This window comes from Moschus berezovskii, chromosome 11 (assembly GCF_049115385.1).
Source record: "Moschus berezovskii isolate FMDL1 chromosome 11, NW_MosBer_1.0, whole genome shotgun sequence".
Taxonomy (NCBI): Eukaryota; Metazoa; Chordata; class Mammalia; order Artiodactyla; family Moschidae; genus Moschus; species Moschus berezovskii.
Genome location: NC_142470.1, coordinates 51680493 through 51700798, shown reverse-complemented (window position 1 = coordinate 51700798; position 20306 = coordinate 51680493). Strand labels below are relative to the sequence as shown.

Sequence of the window (20306 nt, the reverse complement as noted above, 5' to 3'; positions counted from 1 at the left end):
TACAAAGTTGTTCATGGCCAAACTGGGGTAATATTTGAAATGGAAAATACTAAAGGTACTGAGTTTTAATCACCTAATTATTTTTACTAAGCTACAGAGAAACTCTAAGCTTCATTTATGGATTTGTCCTAATTTTTAAGATTGCATTTTAAAATCGATTTCTTAACACTTTCTTTTCAGGCATATACTTAAAGATAAACTAATTATACCATTTATAATATACTTAAGATATTATTTATAATTAAACAGTTCAGTTTAATTGGAACTAAATGACAAAGATAATGACTTGATAATTATACAGCACTTTTTATTCTTAGATATCTAATGTTTTTTGAAAAAGAAATCTATCTAAGACCACATTAATTTCATTTTAATTTTCATTTGAAAAGAGAGCCTGCTATTTCACAAGATGGAGTTATATATTTACCAAAGGCAATGGATTAAAAAAGCTGGGTGAGGAAGTCCAGCTGTGGACTCTTCCTCCTGGATGTTTTGATCTTAAAGAAACCGGTTTCATTTTGCCTAATTCCATCATCTGTATACGTTGCTGAGTTGTTGCAAGTAATTCATGAGCACAGTCTCAAGCTCTGACAAGAACAATAGTTAACAAATCACAGTAAAGCAGGGCAGAGGTATTATCCTCTGCTTTATATTATTGACTGATCAGAAAGCAAGTGTCTAAACTGTCTTTAATCAAATTGAGCCTTTAGAGGGTTGAAGAAAAAAAACAACTGATTTTACTCTTTGGCTGAAAACACAGCATATTATCACTTCCGTCTCCTTAACTCTACATTGCTGACCCTCTTTTTCAACCAGTCTTTATCCTCTTTGACTTTTGTGTGATGTGTTAGTTGCTCAGTCCTATCTGACTCTTGGCAACTCCGTGGACTGTGCCAGGGTCCTCTGTCCATGGAATTCTCCTGACAAGAATGCTGGACTGGGAAGCCATTCCCTTCTCGAGGGGATCTTCCTGATCCAGGGATTGAACCCAGGTCTCCTGCATTGTAGTCAGACTCTTTATAGTCGGAGACACTTCTGATGGACTTCTGTGTAGTACTTAATACAATTTACCATTCACTCCTTGAATTAAGCCTCACCTGTGCTAAAGGGCTTCCCTGGTGGCTCAGAGGGTAAAGTGCCTGCAACGCGGGAGACCCAGGTTCGATCCCTGGGTTGGGAAGATCCCCTGGAGAAGGAAATGGCAACCCGCTCCAGTATTCTTTTCTTGCTTGGAGAATGCCATGGACGGAGGGTGTTGCAAAGAGTCACACATGACTGAGCAACTTCACTTCTTGTGCTAAAGGAAACCGTGCTTTACTGTGGGTCTCCCTGTACCTCTCTGACAGCTCCTTCTCTCATTCTTTCCCCAGTTCTCCCTTGATCTACATGAGCAGCTGGCATATCTCAAGGTCCTGCTCCTTGTCCTCAGAAGTCTTCTCAATGCCCTCTTTCCTGGAGAGATCTCCTACCCAGACCGTAGCCATTATTTAGTTATGAACAAGAACTCAAATCCCATGTCCAGTCTTGTCTCTTGAGGCCCAGGCCCTTCCCTATAGCTACACACTGACCATTGCCAACTAGATGTCCAATCATCATAAGTATAAAGGAACTCTTCATCTTCCTCCAAAGCTTAGCACCCTCAGTCCTATGGAGGAACAGGCAGGAGAGGAAAACAGGAACCTAAACTCTCATTTCATCCTCCTGGTTCGCTAGTGAGAAATTAGAACCCACGAGAAACCCTCACTTGACAAAGAAATGAAGTGTTGCTCCCACAGGCTAGGTGCTTGCTGAAACCACACCATGAAAACTTGAGGAAGCCCATGTGCTTGCAGCCTCTGAAGCCCATGTGCTTGCAGCCTCATTCTCTCAGGCACTTCTATTCAAAGATCAAGCATTCTTGTAATATATGCTGTTGTTCAGCTGTTCAGTCATGTTTCATTCTGCAAGCCCATGGACTGCAGCCTGCTAGGCATCCCTGTCCTTCACTATTTCCCCGAATTTGCTGAAACTCATGTTCTTTGAGTCAATGATGCCATCCAACCATTTCATCCTCTGTCACTTCCCTTCTCCTCCTGCCCTCAGTCTTCCCCACCAGGAGTAAAGTGGTACAGAGGTGGACAGTTTGGATTAAAATCTTGGCTCCAATTCCTTCTAGCTGTGACTTCTAACTGAGCAGGTTGCATAAATGATAAGTGTCTTAGTTTCCTTATTTATAAAACAAGAACAACAGCATTATCTATAGTGTAGAGTCATTGAGAAAATAACATATGTAAGGAGCTTAGAATACTATATGGCAAGGAGGATAAATAAATTTTAACAATGAAGTCATTTAAAATAATTGTTTCAAATACTTTGTGTGTTCTTAGTTGCTCGGTCATGCCCAACTCTTTGTAACCCCATGGACTGTAGCCCATCAGGCTCCTCTGTCCATGGGGATTCTCCAGACAAAATGCTGGAGTGCACTGCCATGCCCTCCAGGGGATCTTCCCAACCCAGGCATCAAACCCAGGTTTCCTGCATTGCAGGAGGATTCTAGAGTTCCACTGTTTCTCCACCCTCTGCCCCATACTCAGGCTACTGTTGTCTCTCTTTTGCTCCATCATCAAACTCTAAATTAATCTCCTTTCTTGCGCAACTTATATTTCCCTAACAGATCATTCTTAAAACTCTTCTCAGTCCTTCTGCTTCACTGGTCCAAAACCTTCAATGGCTGTCAAACTACCTCTAATCACCAACCACCTGACAACTTAGAGATACCGCTTATCTTACCTGGTGTTTCTCCAATTCCATTTTCATCATTCCTTTTGTAAGATTTGTCAAAGTCCCCAAAAGAACTAAGCAATGGGTTGCATTTTTTCATCCAATGTTCAGAATTGGGATGTCATTTTCAGCAAGGAAAACCTAAAGAAATGTAACTTCTTATGCATTCACTTCAAGTCTCAGTGACCTTTAAAATTCTCTCCAGTCTAACGGCAGTATCTGCCTCTCAATGTCATCTCCCAGAACTCTCCCTAGAAACTCTTGGTTTGAGACAAAGTGGTGCCTGACTGCCACATTCCACCTCCGTATGCTTTCATGGGTGTTATGATATTAATTCTCTTTTGAAAATTGTGGGTCTCCCTGGTGGCTCAGCAGTAAAGAATCCGCCTGCAATGCAGGAGACTCAGATTGTATCCATGGGTCGGGAAAGTCCCCTGGAGAAGGAAATGGTAACACACTCTATATTCTTTCCTGGGAAGCCAGAAGAGCCTGGCAGCCTATAGTCCACCGGGTCACAAAGAGTCAGACATGACTTAGTAACTAAACAACAACATTGAATATTTTAGTACCTTCCTCCCTGTTGCTTGTCTGAAGCCCATGTTGACCCTATGCAGGGCAGACTATCTTCAACTCTCTGTGTACAAGACTCTCTTCTTAAGTCCCATGATTTAATTCCTTGTCATTTATCATCCAACTTACTCATTTGGCTCTTGTATTCTTGTCTGACATTACTATGCATCATCAGTGGGAGGTGTGTGTGTGTGTAGTCTCTCTCTCGTGTGTGTGTATGTGTGTGTGTTTAACACAGAGACAGAAAGAAACAGAGGGTTAGGAAGAGACCACAAATTAGGACTGTTTCCCCCTCATTTTTGTATCTTCTACTACACCCAGCTGAATGCTTTGCACATAAGTAGTTGATAAATATCTGCCAATTAACAGACTGAGAATTCCATAGACAGAAGGGCCTAGCAGGCTACAGCCCACTGAGTCACAAAGAACTGGACATGACTGAGCGACTTTCACTTTGCTCACTTATAAGAACAATATTTTTAAATAACTTTAAAAAACTAGGGCTTATCCATATGTTATATTTCTGTCTAAAATCCTCTCCTCCATATATCCTTAAATAGTAAAAATGGCAAGCAACCTGAGAAAAGAATCAAGAAGTGACATGAACCCAATACTCCAGCAACTGAATAACTAGTTACTGGATTGTCAATGGTTTAAATTTTTCTAAGTTTAATAATAGGAGAAACAAACTTCTTATCCCCCAAATTAGTTACACTCTATGTCTGTGATTTGGAATGTTAAATTATCCACTTAACACAGAAAGTCAATTTATATTTCTCAGAAGCAATTATGACTTAATTGCTGTTATCAACCTAATAAATTACTAGGTGATTTCCACAAACTGGTTATACACTCAAATTTCATGTCTGATGAAAGAATAATTGTATCAATATTCTGCAAATGTGAAAAGGAAATTGGTTCATTGGCAACGAGGGAAATGCATACACCTTGAGTGTAAACTCATCTATCTTTTTCTGTCTACTTTTAAGCACACAAATTAAGATGGGAAAGATACATTTTGCCTCTCACAGGAATAATGTGCAATACATTAATTGCTTTTCAAGAAACACAGCATGGTCTGACAAATATTCTTTGTACTTAATGAGGATTTCATGTTCTCCTTTGAAGTCTGGATTTTGATGTGCATCCGTTGATAATACTTTAAATCATACAGGGTCTTTGTATAACACTGGAACACAGACATCCGGAAAGGGTTAACCCAACTGAGATAATGGATGCCCTTTGGAACACAATAGAATGTTTATGAAGGAGTGTCATGTCTCCTCTGGGGAAACTGATACGGCCACAGTGCAGAGGCTGAGAAGAAATTATTGGAGGATAATCTAGTGAGCCACTAAGATCAAAACAGTAAGCATTTTCATTCTGAATCCTTTCCACAAACGCTTCTGCTCACCATATTGATGAAAATATGAATGAGAACTGGTCTCTGTCCTCTGGTGTTCACCTCTGTAGACACAGAACTGGAAACAGAATGATACACTTACTACCAGTATACTCAATGTCTAGGAGTAACATAAAAGGGGTAGTGGTTTAGTAAAATTAGAGACAGTTTCAAAAAATAAAGCACCTTGCTAAGAATGGAAATAAATTTATTAGGTTGCTGCTGCTGCTGCTAAGTTGCTTCAGTCGTTTCTGACTCTGAGCGATCCCATAGATGGCAGCCCACCAGGTTCCCCTGTCCCTGGGATTCTCCAGGCAAGAACACTAGAGTGGGTTGCCATTTCCTTCTCTAATGCATGAAAGGGAAAAGTGAAAGTGAAGTCGCTCAGTCGTGTCCGACTCTTCGTGATCCCATGGACTGCAGCCTACCAGGCTCTTCCGCCCATGGGATTTTCCAGGCAAGAGTACTGGAGTGGGTTGCCATTGCCTTCTCTGATTTATTAGGTCAAAAAAAGGCAAAGAAGTTCAAACAAAGAAAGCGTCACGAGAGGGAATGTGTGAAAGAAAGAACAACTGTACATCTGAAGAATAAGAAACAGTTAATTATGACAGGACATGGAGCAGAAGGTGAGAAAAAAAAGAATCTGAGATAAAAGAAATAGTTGGGGTTCTAGTGAAGTGATGTGATGCCATGCTAAGAACTTTAAACTATATCCTGGAGCTAGAATTTCACTGGTAAAGAAAACATAACATCTGATTTGCATTTTGGTAAAGCTAGACCATCAGAGGTAATGGGATGGAAGGCGAGCAGAAAGAACAACCAGTGAGCAAGTTATTTCAATCGTTCAGGCCAAAACATGGACCTGAATAAACCGTGGTCATAAAACATGAAGGTGAGAGGGTACAGCCAAAAATTGTAAAAGGAACTGAATTTACAAGAGTTTAAGATTAACTGTAGAGGAAAGCAGGTAAGACTCTCAGCTTTCTGGATTGAATAACCACATTCATAAAGGTCACACTTTAATCTAAAATAAGAACTACTAAAAGAAAGGCTAGGCTTGACAGGGGAAAAGCATTATGTTTAGCTTGAGAGCATTTGGATGCTTAGATGTTATCCAGATTAACATGTCACATAACCAGATGGACACTGGTCTGGAGCTCCAGAGAGAAGCCGGGACCAGAGAAACAGACATGCAGCTCATGGGACCCCAACCAGCCAAGACTGGAGGTCCTTTAACAGAGTAAAGATAGAACTCTGAGAAAAAAACACATATAAGTGGCTGGAAAGAGAAGCAAGCCCAGGAGATGGGAGATGGGAGATGTGAAGGTCAAAGAGGCAGGGGGAAAAATAGTCAATAGAGTCATTCTGGAAAGTTAAAGGAAATGCACCCTGGAGGAAGAATCAGTTTAAGGAAAGAGATGCCTGCCTTAGCAGGCAGGTTACCTGGGAAGTTAAACCTCCACAAGTGGCAGGCTTCTAAGGCAGGTGGCTTGATGACTTGATGACTTTTAAATTATCAAAATCTAAGATATATTGATTTAAACCCAAAGCACATGGCAAGGTCAAATACACATTACTGTTTTTGTTGTTATTGTCAGCAATTTTGCAACATCAATACCTTCTCTCCTTCTTAAATGTAAATAGGTTTGAACGGTAAGTATTAATATAACCCTTTCAACTAAACTGACATATTCATTTTGCCTCCTCTACTCTCCAGCAGATATTGTCACACATTCCTTTTTTCTCTCATTTGACAAATGTTTCTTGAGAGCCAACTATGCACAAGGCCATGTTAAGTACCAGAAGTAAAACTGCTGCTGCTAAGTCACTTCAGTCGTGTCCAACTCTGTGTGACCCCATAGACGGAAGTCCACCAGGCTCCCCCGTCCCTGGGATTCTCCAGGCAAGAACACTGGAATGGGTTGCCATTTCCTTCTCCAAGTAAAATTGCTACCACAGTTTTTTTTTTTTAATGGGATACCTTTTAAAAGAATATGAATTAAAACACATGATACATGAATGCACTACTTCTTTTTACTTTTCGTGAAAACTCCATGTGGATGTGTAAAATAGAGAGCTAGTAGGGAGCTGCTGTGTAGCACAGGGAGCTCAGCTTAGTGCTCTGGGATGACCTAGCAGGGTAGGATGGGGGGGGTGAGGTGGGAGGGAGGCTCAAAAGGGAGGGGGGGTATATCTATACACCTAGCTGATTTAGGACTTCCCTGGTAGCTCAGCTGGTGAAGAATTTGCCTGCAGTGCAGGAGACCCTGGTTTGATTCCTGGGGGAAGAGCTATCATGTAACTCAGGATTTCCACAGGCTGTGTCAGCAAGATTTCCTGGAGAAGGGATAGGCTACCCACTCCAGTATTTTTGGGCTTCCCTGGTGGCTCAGACATAATCCACCTGCAATATGGGAGACCTGGGTTCGATCCCTGGGTTTGGAAGATCCCCTGGCGGAGGCCATGGCAACCCACTCCAGTATTTTTGCCGGAGAATCCCCATGGACAGAAGAGCCTTTCAGGCTACCATCCATGGGGTCGCAAAGAGTCAGACACACCTGAGCAACTAAGCACAGCACAGCACAGATGATTCATGTTGTTGTACAGTAGAGGCTAACACAACATTGTAAAGTAATCATACTCCAATTAATAAAATAAAATAAAACCCTAACTACAAAAAAAAAAAAAAAACAACCCTTCATGTGGAGAGTCATGAAAGATGGAAGTCCTATTACTTCCAAGCAATCTGCCATCTATCTCTGTTAGCTTTCTTGCCTGAATAAAGGCTATCTACCTATGTTTGCAGTCCATGTAGTTGGTATGTTCCTCTTGGTCTCAATTATTTTAGGCTCTTTCACTTTATCTATATTTGCTATGTTCTTTTCACTGCTAAGACTCCTTCTTGTTCTACTCTGTACCTCCCGATCTCCACCCTCTCCAGCATTCAGCAATATATGAGTTACTGGCCCTGTCTTCCACCACTCATCTCTATTCCGCACAGACAGCCTGTGGAAAGCCCGAGTGACACAGCCGAAGGTCTGAACTGCATGAGTTTAAACCAGCCACAATGTGCATGGTTTCACCATAGTTATTCACCTCCTAGAATTCTCTATTCTGCTCTAGTCTGGCAGCAGTTAACTGATAAGAAAATTAGCCTTTCTTTCCTATAACATACAAGGCTGTGCAAAGCAATTAAGTAGAGCACAGAGATGGAAAGTTGCTAATGAATTACAAAGGCTCTCTCCCCTCTTCCCCCAGCCCATCTCTGTACACAGACACTGATTCTGAGTGCTGGCTTTAAATTAATCACTCCTTACTTAGAAAGTAAACAGCGGTCACTAGGGAGTGACGATTTTATAATACACAGCAATTATTCTCTGAGAAAATGAATCTATGTACAACTGGTTTTTGCATAATTATAAATGTATAACCGTAAACAAAAAGCATAATGAGCTGAAAATGACAACAAAGAAGAAACTGCAGAATTGGGATTGCTGTTGACATTAGCAAAAGAAATAGATGGTAAATCAAAGTTACTGGCAATGATTTAGAAAACTGTTTGAAGTTTCTGGGCCAAAGACACACACGTGGCTTCTATCTTATTTCCCAGCACATGGTTCACCAGTAATAAGGCTTGTATTTACATTTTCAAGTATGTGGCAATCTGACCATTACTTAGTTTTGATTGTAAATATAAAACATTTATAGAGTCTACTTTGATGAATCAGTTCAGTTCAGTTCAGTCGCTCAGTCGTGTCCAACTCTCTGCGACCCCATGCACGCCAGGCCTCCCTGTCCATCACCAACTCCCGGAGTACACTCAAACTCATGTCCACAGAGTCGGTGATGCCATCCAGCCATCTCATTCTCTGTCGTCCCCTTCTCCTCCCGCCCCCAACCTTTCCCAGCATCAGAGTCTTTTCCAGTGAGTCAACTCGTCGCATGAGGTGGCCAAAGTATTGCAGTTTCAGCTTTAGCATCAGTCCCTCCAATGAACATCCAGGATTGATCTCCTTTAGAATGGACTGGTTGGATCTCCTTGCAGTATAAGGGACTCTCAAGAGTCTTCTCCAACACCACAGTTCAAAAGCATCGATTCTTCGGCGATCAGCTTTCTTCACAGTCCAACTCTCACATCCATACATGACCACAGGAAAAACCATTGCTGTGACTAGATGGACCTTTGATGAATAGGTCCATATTAACTAGATTTACAATATAAACTTTGTTGAAGTAACAAATTTTGAAACATTTTAAACTTACAACCAAATAGGTAAATTTAGATCATTTTCAAAAAAGCAAACAAATTAAGATTAAATTATTTTTATACTGAGAAAGATAATAATACAAAGGCATCCATTTCTCACCAGCACCATTGCTAGTATTTATTTAGTGTTTATGTCAGCCAGTCTACAAAGTGTTTGTGTATGTTTTATTAATTCTCACATCAAACCTCCATGGCCTCATTAGACTCATGGGAAATGAAAGCTTCAGTTCAGTTCAGTCACTCTCAGTCTGAAAGCTTACAGACCTGCTTAACCATCAGGGAAGGCCAGGAGGTAACCAAAACAGTCCCAACTGAAACATGAAAACCAATGGCTTCTTTTACTTCCAGGCCAATCAACAGCAGCTGTTTGATGTGTAGTGAGTGGGAACTCTCAAACTCTTGTCAGTAGAACAGAAGAAAGACAGGGAAGCTTCAGGTTTTTTCAAAGACAACTTAGTGGTAATGTGAGAAAATGGGCTGAAGATTGGAAGACTGGAAAGGAAATCACTTAAAAGGAATTTGTCAAGATGAGACACAAAATTCTGGCAGAATCAAGTATCCCAAAATATTTATCAACTACAAATCTCATGTGAAAACTGATAAGCAGGGACATAGGAATTCCCAGCCATCTAATGGAGGAAATAAGACTTGCATTTATGACCATAGTGAAATATGGTAAAGCCTAACAATCATCAGAGGTCAAGTGCTTTGGACATTTGCTGTGGAAATTTCAGTTTGAGACAGTACTCTTTGTCTTTAACATCCAGCGCTTTCCAAAAACAGAACAAGAAATGGCCACCAACGATTTCCTCCCAGCAATGCTCTCCAAAGGCAGAAGGCGCTGCTAGGTGTGTGGAGTAGAGACTTTAGAACTCATGATAAATGAAACTGGATGACATTGAATACTCTTTCCAACTTCAAAGTTTTATAGAGTGATGAAGAAAAGAAAATGCTAGTAGGAAATTAGTTCCAAAATGAATGGACTCTGTGGATCTCTCCCTGTCTCTTTCTCTATCAAGGATAAATAGATTGTGTTCTATCATTAAAATGTCAAGTTTTTTTTTTATACTGACCTAATGGAAAAGCACTTTTTTTTAACATTTTAAATAATGTTTCTAAAATTAAATTTTATAAAATGATTAAAAGAATGTAGTCAATATTATACCATGACCCACTGCGAACAAACTTTATTTAGTGTTTTTAAAACACTAAAATTGAGAAAATGTGGGCATGAATTAGTCAGACTTAAGTAAGTGATTACTTTATGTAACCATCTAGTTTCAAGGACACAATTTTTCCTGGTAATTACTGTGAAAAGTCAATATCTGGTGAGACTTTGTTGGAATTACAACCCTTCGATAAATTAATAATTTTTTGAACTAGGCAAACTAAAAAATTTATAGGTACTCTGGGGGTGCCCCTTTTATAAATCTGTAATTCTTAATGGAAATAATTTAGGAAAGACTCTCTGCTGTTTGTGTGTGCACGTATATATGTGTGTATGTGTAAAATAAGATTGGTTTTAACCTTTCAAAAATAAAGATTTTGTGTGCCTAAGTGAAGGATGACAATGACACAGCAAATGGAGTAAAATGTTTAGTATAGGTGAATCTAGGTAGAGAACAAGTGGTATCCTTTATACTTGTAATATGTCTGTAAATAGTTTTACTTTTTTTCAAGCAAAATATTTTTTAAATTAAGGAATATTAGTGAGAAAAAGTTTTGGAAATAAATACAGGGGGAAAAACTCCTGGCACACACACACCCATATATGTATATTCAGATGTATATATGTGTGTGCGTGTGTGTGTGTATGAACCACTTTGCTGTAGAGCAGAGATTAACACAGCACTGTAAAATAACTATATTTCAATAAAAAACACTAATACAGTTTTTTTTTTAAGAGTGGTTATGCTTTGGCCAAGCCCTCTTTCGAAGTTGCTGTGCATGAAGGTGTAGATATGGCTGCAGGAAAGTGAACGATATTATTGTATCTATAGCTACTGTCAATTAACATTAACAACTTTTCAATCAGGCCCTGATTCCTAAGGCTTTTCTAGGCATCAGCTTTAGCACTAACTTTGGTTTGAAGATGTCTTGCTGACATGTCTGTTAAGAGAAGTAGGGTTAAGAGGAAAAGGTAATTAACCTACCATGGATCAGGCACCTATGAATGTTCATCCCATAAAATTACCATCACAATTTTGAGGAGTCAACATCATTACTCCATGTTATAGACTCAGAAGCAGAGGCACAGAGGGAAGAGTTTTTGCGTATGGATTCAGACATAAGCGTGTTTCATTCACCCTACACCATGCTGTTCCATTGTGCATGAGGGAAACCAGCATAACCAGGAAGATAAGCAAGGGACTCAGTTATGTTCTCACTTACATCAGTCACCTGCCAGTCTTACTGTCACATGCACAGCTGTGCGTAACCATTTTCCTACAGCCTTAGCTCAATGAATGTGTATAATAAGTAGAAAACAGGGCATCAGAGAACATTTGGAGAAATGAGCAATGGGACTCAATAGGTTATAGAGAAGTTTTCTGAATACTCTGCAGAAGTTCCAGAAGTGTGTTAAAGAATTTGGTTGGTGAAAAATCCAAAAGAGTGTTTTTAGGGACAGGAGAGGTGTGTGTGTGTGTGTGTGTGTGTGTTTACTTCACCATAGAATCAAACTAAATCTTATCCATGAGTACCAAGTACATTGTCATTACAGTATCATAGGAAGCACACGAGAAGGGGTAGGTATAATTCTGGAGGGCTAAGTATAGACAAGCACTTCTAACACAAGAAATCATAAAGAAAAATAAGACTAAGGAAGTAAACATTTAAAATAGATCACACTTTTCACCATTTAAGAGTTCACTAGAAAAAAGACTCGGTTGGTTCCCAAAATTTACAGTATGGTTAATAAATAAATGATAATCAAAATTATATTTGCCATCACACATTTAGACAGTTTAGAATATGATAATCAATTACATCAGTATTCACAATGAGATTTAGTGCTAATTATTTGAAATAAAGATGAGCTAAGATCCACAGAATCAATGTTCCTAAGAGAGAAAATCATTATCTTGGGAAAAATACAGATTCTCCCATTTCCCTTCGTGAAAAGAAATAAAACCAGATTGGAAACATAATACTTTTGATTAAAGATGTCAAGGAGGCAAATAAATGAGAATTTGAACCGCAATTTTCAAGAAGGGTATTTCAAATCTCATTCTGTTATTTGCTCAGTGACTTTTTGCAGCTCTATGTTTGCTAATTGAAATGTAGAGGAGAAATTTAATTGCCTTGGGATATTTCCTTGTTGTAATTATAATAAGACATACTATAAAAGCAAATGATGCTATCAGGAAATACTCTTAGGTTTATTACACTTTAAAAAATTTAAATTTTCTTGGAAGCAAGAAGATATGAGAGGTATCAATATTCCAGAATAAGATTTCTCAATGATAAATGATGAAGCTGGATAAATGGGTCTCTGCTTTCTAGCTTAGGAAGAATACCTTGTCCCAGATGCTGGCTGACTGTCTCATGTTCTGCCAACAGAACCACCCCAAACTCTCCACCTGCCCTAAGCATCTCTTGTTATAAATATATCTGCATCTGTATCTATCTTTACCACCACCCCAGGGCTACAAACTTTTCCAGAAAGGATTAACGCATCATTCATTGCATAAACGTAGTGTACAGAAAGGTGTCACAAGCAGACCAACAATTCTCTGAGGGCCAATTGCACCTTCTTTGAGTTTGGCCATGTAGGATGTATTTAGTTTGTGCTACACTTACAGGTCGGAGAAGGCAATGGCAAGCCACTCCAGTACTCTTGCCTAAAATATCCCATGGATGGAGGAGCCTGGTAGGCTGCAGTCCATGGGGTCACTCAGTCGGACATGACTGAGCGACCTCACTTTCACTTTTCACTTTCACGCATTGCAGAAGGAAATGGCAACCCACTCCAGTGTTCTTGCCTGGAGAATCCCAGGGACGGAGGAGCCTGGTGGTCTGCCGTCTATGGGGTCGCACAGAGTCGGACAGGACTGAAGCGACTAAGCAGCAGCAGCACACTTACAGGTAGAAAGAAACTCACTGGAGTATGACTTAATATTCTATTTGGCCACCAGATGTCAGTGCATAGTAAAGAATGCTAAAAACACCTCTGCTTGTTTCTGGCTCACAAGGCTGTTTTGGTGAGTTTAGTTTCCAGAGTGAAACCAGGGCAGATAAATTCAGAGATTGTCCATAGGGAGAAGATATGAGACTTGCTGGGCCTTCTACCCTCTAGTTACTGATATTATGTCCTAACACATGGGAAAAGTTCTCCACTTTTTAAAAAAGGTGTGTAAAAGTCTGTTGTTGCTTTTTAAAAGTAAAATAAACACTAATAAATGAATGCTAATTTGGAGCTCTGGGGGCTCAGATGGTAAAGCATCTTGTCTATAATGCGGGAGACCGGGGTTTGATCCCTGGGTTGGGAAGATCCCCTGGAGAAGGAAATGACAACCCACTCTAGTACTATTGCCTGGAAAATCCCGTGGGTGGAGGAGCCTGGTAGGCTACACTCCATGGGGTCGCAAAGAGTAGGACATGACTGAGCGACTTCACTTTCACTTTTACTTAAACCTAAATAGCTTAAACTAAATTAGAAAAATCCTAGATGTTGTAGAATTTGGATTAAAAATGTTCAAAATATATATCCATAAATTACTAGACATTTAGTAGTCATATTGGTGGGACTGTAAATTAAAAGCCAGAAAGAAAAAGAAATCAATGCAAGAAAGTTATACTACATAAAAAATCAAATATCCCACAAAGGGCTGAAAGTTCTCAAGATGTCCTAATTGGAATTGTAAAATGTTTGTTTGTTTGAATAATTAAATCTTACATTAATTATTTGGATATATGAAAATAAGAAGTATGGTTCCTAAGGTCTATTGATGATGCTCCTTCAACATGGTTCAGATACATACACTTCTTCCCATTTCTGTTCCCACAACGTACTGACATGCATAACCTCTCACTCTAATCACTCTGGTACACTGCAGCTTTGCCCTTTTCAAATCCATTCTCCACTTTGCAGCCAAAGGGATATGTAAAAACACACATCTGACCAGGCGTCCCTCTGCTTAGATCACCAGCCACTCCCTAATGCCTCCAGTTTGAAGCCCAGGCCCCTGCATGGCCTACAGGGCTCCAGAAGCTTTCTCCAGCTCCCTGACTTAGCCAGATTTCTCCCTGGGCTCCAGAAGCAAATAGCTTACACATACTTGACCCACCATGCCTCTGCATGCAAGGATGTTCTTTCTGTCTGAGAAACCTTCTCATTCACATTCATCATGTTAATTCCTGCTCATGCACCACCTCTTCCGGGAATTCTTGGATTTCACTCTTCCTAATCTTATCTCCGTCACACACACTGGTTAGGTGCCTACTATGCATGTAGGTGTATATGATATGGCAGCATTTAACACTGCAGTAACTATAGCTGTTCAGTAAGCATTTCTCCTTTACACCTTTATGACTGCTGTTAGCGCTCCTATACCGAAACCTTATTCCAAGGCTTAGAGTTGCTATCTCAGTAACTTAAGGTCACACATCATTAGTTACTTACAGGGTTTGAAGTAGTAGCCAGATACCCAAATCCAAGTTCTGAGCTCTTACCAAAATCCTAGGCTACTTCCAATAGCCATTAAGTGGGAATCGCCTCATAGGAATACAGTAGAGGGCATTTTAAAGTATTAAGTACTTAATAAAAGCATTAAAAATTAACACATATAACTGGACAGACATTAAGCCTTCAAAAATATTGGCATGAACTCAGAGAAGCAGAAAATTGCTGAGCGTGCCTGCCCTTTCTTATTAGTACCTGAATTAGAAATCTGAAATTGCTTTCCAAAAGCTAAGCAGTCATGCTTACTGGCTTTCGTTTTTATGCATTTGGCCTCCACCTTGCTGACTGCTTTAGAACATGAGCTACATTTGCACTTTCCTGCCAGTGTGTTTATACTGTTCTGATGGGGTCCTCCCCTCTTCTCTCTCCATCCTCACTCTCATGTAAAGAAATACACACAAAACTTTTTATCTTCTTAGCCAAACGTGAGGGTTCCCAGATTTCAGTAGGAATGACCGTACAGAACACCACAGAAGGAGAGGAGGCCTGGGGTAAATAACTTTCTGATAAATAACTATGTTGATTTCCACAGCAAAAGGGAGGGTTAGTACTGGGAAGGACTGAATAAGACGCTTGGTAAAATGTCTTCTTCATGGTGGCCTCCCTCCTTGCTTGATGTTGAAGAAATCATGAAGCAATAAAACCCCTTCAGAATCCCTGAGCCAGTCATAATTTTGGTTCATGAATCCTTAAGGGACCTATACTTGCCCAGGAGCATCCACCTTGGCCTAGTAATAATAATAAGAAATAATTCTTTCCTATTCTGAAAGACGAAGAGTGATATTTAGAGAAGGGGGTCAAGAGAGAAACTCTACTTCTTCAGATCCATTCAACACAGATCTCTGAGGTCAGGTATGTGGGCCTCTGACTTAAGTGATCTAATAACCCTCCAGCTCTCCACTGGAGCTATATTCCAACACTGGATCCCAAACCCAAATCCAGGGTTGCTATTACTTTCAGGTACCCAGAAACCTCTTCTCCATGTCTCAGAAATGAGCTGGAGTCCTGAAATGACTGCCGCCACCTGGCATCCTGCTGCTTCACCTCTTTCTTTGGACTAGATATTCTGGAATATGAGTGCACCCACTGAGACCAGCACACAGTTGAAGTCACTCTAGGGAGTGAACACGGGAGCACTGGGGCACTGGAGCATGGAGATGCTCCCTGGGGAGTGACAATTCTCTCCCACTCAGTCCCTTCACCAAATCAGATTACATTCCCTTGCCACCCTCATCCACCTGTAGTATAGGCGTCACATCATTTCTCACTTTCACCTTCCAACATTTCCATTCACTGAACACCAGATCAGTGAGAAAACTGAAACTTGATCAAGAAAAGAAAATATATTTAGATAGAAGGAGGGAAAAAAAGAAGAAAACACGAGAAAGTAGATGGGAGGTATGAAAAATTAGGCACAAATACAAGTGACAACTCAGAGAGTATGTATGTCAAGATGACATCTCAGCTCAGTGTGGCTGTGACCAGACAGTCCCACCTCTCAGGCACGGATTAAATCTTGCAAGTGAGAAGTGATACAACGAAAGGGAAAGTATAGTTAATACTATTCAACGCCTTCCTCCCTCCAAAGTTGAAGCAGTCAAGAACCAGAAAATAAAGAGTGCAAAGGATCCATGAATGCAGGGTCCCCAGAAACCCTCAGGCATAGTGGACATATGAGGACATAGAGGAGAGACAGGAGCAGATGACAAGGCTGAAAGAGGCAACAGCCAGCAAGCAGCAAGTAGACGGGAATCCACTCCTTAACACTAAGCAAAAAAAAAGTGAAATATGAGAATATGGTTAATTATGGTAGTCAATTTTATTTCATTTTCTTTTTTGGTTATAGGATACATTTTCTACAGGCTAACGGGACTGAACAGTGCAGAAGGGGAAACTGAACATGAAAGAAAAACAGAATTACTAATCAAGCAAATTCCCAAGTGAAATGGGAGAAGAAAGAAGCAAAGACATAACTGGAACATTTAAGATGAGAGGAATCTGAAATTAAGATTAGAGGAATTGTCTGATCTAAAAGAAAATAAAAGAGAAATAGCTACTGATTATAAAGACCAGGTCATGAATGGTGTGAATTTCCATATTTTGAAAGCATCTTTATCTATAAAAGAAAGTTTCAAACAATAAAATATGGTATGTTCTCTTTTCTTTTAAGGAAATTCTGTAGGAATAACTTTTCATTCTCCTCTCGCCATTCTAGAAAGTTTTCTAGTAGTCAGCATTGACATGATAACATGATTTACTTCTGAGCAGTCATTACATTTTCCTAAGCTCTTTCCAGTATCCCCCAGTAGATAGTTTCACTAGATAAAATTAACTACCTCCAACTGCCGCATTTTAAATAGAGGTTGATATTTCCACTGATCAGCAATCATTTTACTTTTTGCTGTTGTATCATTAGAGACTGTCTTAACAGTTTCAAGTTGTTAAAATACCGGGTTTTTTTCTTCAGTCTTTTATTGTGTAAATCACTACTGCAACTATTCATGTAGACAGACAACAGCTCCAGAAAATCGATCACCAATCATTGAGATCTAATTATAACTACCCAGGTAAAAATCAATCCTATAATTTTAGATGAAGGTAAAAATACTAATTTTTCCCTTGTACTTAAATAACTAAGAAACTCTAAGCCACTTCTGCATCCCACCTCTTGAAAAACTGTTTGACACAATGATGACTATTATTATGAAATGGACTTCAACATCAGGAGACGACTGAAAATGTATTTTCTATTTATATGGTTCCTTTTTACTTCAGAATCTCAAAGTTGTTTGACTTTTTCAAATTCCTATTACATTGGCAAGCATTAAACCAAGCATCAGGAAGGAATGTTACCAGAAAAGTAAATCACAGGAAGTCTGAGAGAGTTTCTCATCCAATGTAATATCAATTTGTTTAATATCTGAGAATAGCATTTAGAATTCAAGACAGATGCCTGTGAATTCTAAATCAATTTCAAGCCAATACGCCTGGGAAATAAAAAATGCTAAAGTATTCATTATGTAAATATAGAATAGAAATGTGTAATTCTGTTACAAAGTAAAGAGCAATAGAACATTATTTTTAGTGAGAAAATTTCAAATATCGTTAAGTGCTTTCCAGACTTTCTGGTGTAGCATTACACCAGTGGTAGCATTATTACTTTTGAGAAGGTACTGAAGTTAATTGCATTTATTAAATAACTGTTTTTAGGGATCCACAACAAATGGAATTACTATCTAATTCTATTGCTAATTGAGACAGTTCCACATGTTGATTTTTGTCAACATCTGAGAAACAAAATTTTAGACATTAAATAATGCTTTATGCAATTTACATAGCTTGAGAACTAATACCCATTTAATAATAGAATATTATTTGGTTAATATACTTAGTTAATAGAATATACAATTACTTATTTTATATATACTTAATATAAGAATAAACCACCTAGTTGTAATGTATAATGATATATAAAGTTAATAAAATATAATTGGTGAATTAGTTAATATGCCATTTTTTATTTTAAAAAATAACTTCAATTATTATATTCATGTGTTAATTTCCCAAAGCCTTACTTGTCCAGCATGAGAAGATGCCACCCTATTAGAACAAGTGGAAAGTACATCAACATATTTTACTAGTAGATTTTCCCCATATTGCCTTAAGTTTTTATCTTCTGAGTCTAAAGGTATAATACACAGTGATGCCTCAATTGTTAAATTCACTGTGGCTAAAGGCTCCTTTTAATGAAAATCATTGAGATAAGAGAACGGGACACTGCAGGCATCACGCTCTTGGGAAGAAGGTGGCAGCAACTAAAAAGTCTGGACTGTTCTTCAAGACAGTCCTCTGTATGTGCACGGCTACATTACTCCCAGGTCCTCACTTAAATTTTACTGTTTATTTTTTATTATAAAATAAACTATGATTATAGTGCAATTGATCAAAATCTAAATAATCTACCTATTCTTAATTTTAAAAAGCACCATTTCCAAAAAAAAGCATCATGTCATGAAATAATTTTGTATTTGACATTGTAATTTTCTATTCCGTTTAACTGAAGAGACATTTTTATTCTAATGTACTCACTAAAAATTAATATGGCATTATAATGTGTTAATATCTAAGTGCATGACCTATTCACTTTTGTTTCCTTAAATTCTGGGTTCATCCATTCATATTTCAGAAAAACAAACCAACAAAAAACCCTTATTATCACTCTACCAAGTTCCAATAAAACACCCTCTTAGAATTTTTATAGCAACTGTATGAATCTTACAAAAATTGATAGGGTCAATAGTTTTTCCTACCTAGGACCCTGACATCTTTTACCAAAAAGGAAAACTTACCCCTCTTAAAAGTTTTCCCTAGTGGCTCTGATGGTAAAGAATCTGCCTGCAATGTGGGATACCTAGGTTCTACCCCTGGATCAGGAAGATCCCCTGGAGAAAGGAATGGCAAGCCACTACAGTATTCTCGCCTGGAGAATTTCATGGCCAGAGGAGCCTGGCAGGCTACTGTCCATGGGGTCACAGAGTCGGACACAACTAAGCAACTTTCACTCACTCATTCACTCCTTAGTAGAGTAATACAATTTCCTCTCTTATGTCCTCTATAGCTGTTTCAGGATTATTTCCAGCATCTACAAATAAATAAAATTAAGTATTAAAATAATAATTTGGTAAATTATTTTGTAAATTTAGTAAATTAAAAGTATTGTTTTTACTGTTCATTTTGTAAACAGGATCTCTTTTCCATTATTCCATTTTTTTTTTACAGTATGGAAACCTAGTGACTTCTATATGTTTATTTTAAAATTGATAAACTTATTGAAGTGTCTTATTAGTTCTAATGAATTTTATGTTGTCTCCTAAACCTTTGTGAATACACTACATATTAAGGTCCAATTTCTGGTAAATACTTGAAATTTATTACAATTAATCCTTATAAAATACTTTGGAAATAATATATAGTCTGAGTTCAATATGTATATATATTTATTTGACTAATTTAAGAAAATAAGGGAAAGAGGAGAGCCACCTGTGAAAACAGGGAAGAATTATCTGTGTATGCGTATTATCTGGGTATGTGTGCGTGCTTAGTCACTCAGTCGTGTCCGAGTCTTTGCCATCCTATAAACTTCAGGCTCCTCTATCCATGGGATTCTCCAGGCAAGAACACTGGAATGGGTAGCATTTCCCTTCTACAGGGAATCTTCCACACCCAGGGATCAAACCTGGGTCTCCTACATTTCAGGAGGATTCTTTAATGAGCCACTAGGGAAGCCCTTATCTGTATACAAAGTGTTATAATTATCTCTCCTTTATATTTAATTATCTCTCCTATATATAAAGGCATCCATTTCCATGCCTTTAACAATCATTTCCTCCTGGTCCTTTTTTCTAACAGGCAGTCAATCATCTCCTGCCAAAAATTCATGTCTGCATATCCAAGAGCAAAATCATTATTTTTTTTTCCACAGCTGTTAAGTAACTGATTTTTCTCCTGTGAATTTCTGTTACATTTTATCATTTAGAGTCTTAGTTCATTCTTTGTCTTTTTTCTCCTCTACAGGAAAACATAACTCTTAAAAGCAGATCCTAATTATTTATAAATGTCTATAG

General features: G+C 38.7%; 1 protein-coding gene across 4 annotated transcripts in view; it reads right to left on the bottom strand.

Annotated features, from left to right (window-relative positions):
* CTNNA2 (catenin alpha 2) overlaps positions 1–20306 on the bottom strand; it is a 1253094-nt gene that overhangs the window by 914134 nt on the left and 318654 nt on the right. The window lies entirely within an intron of this gene.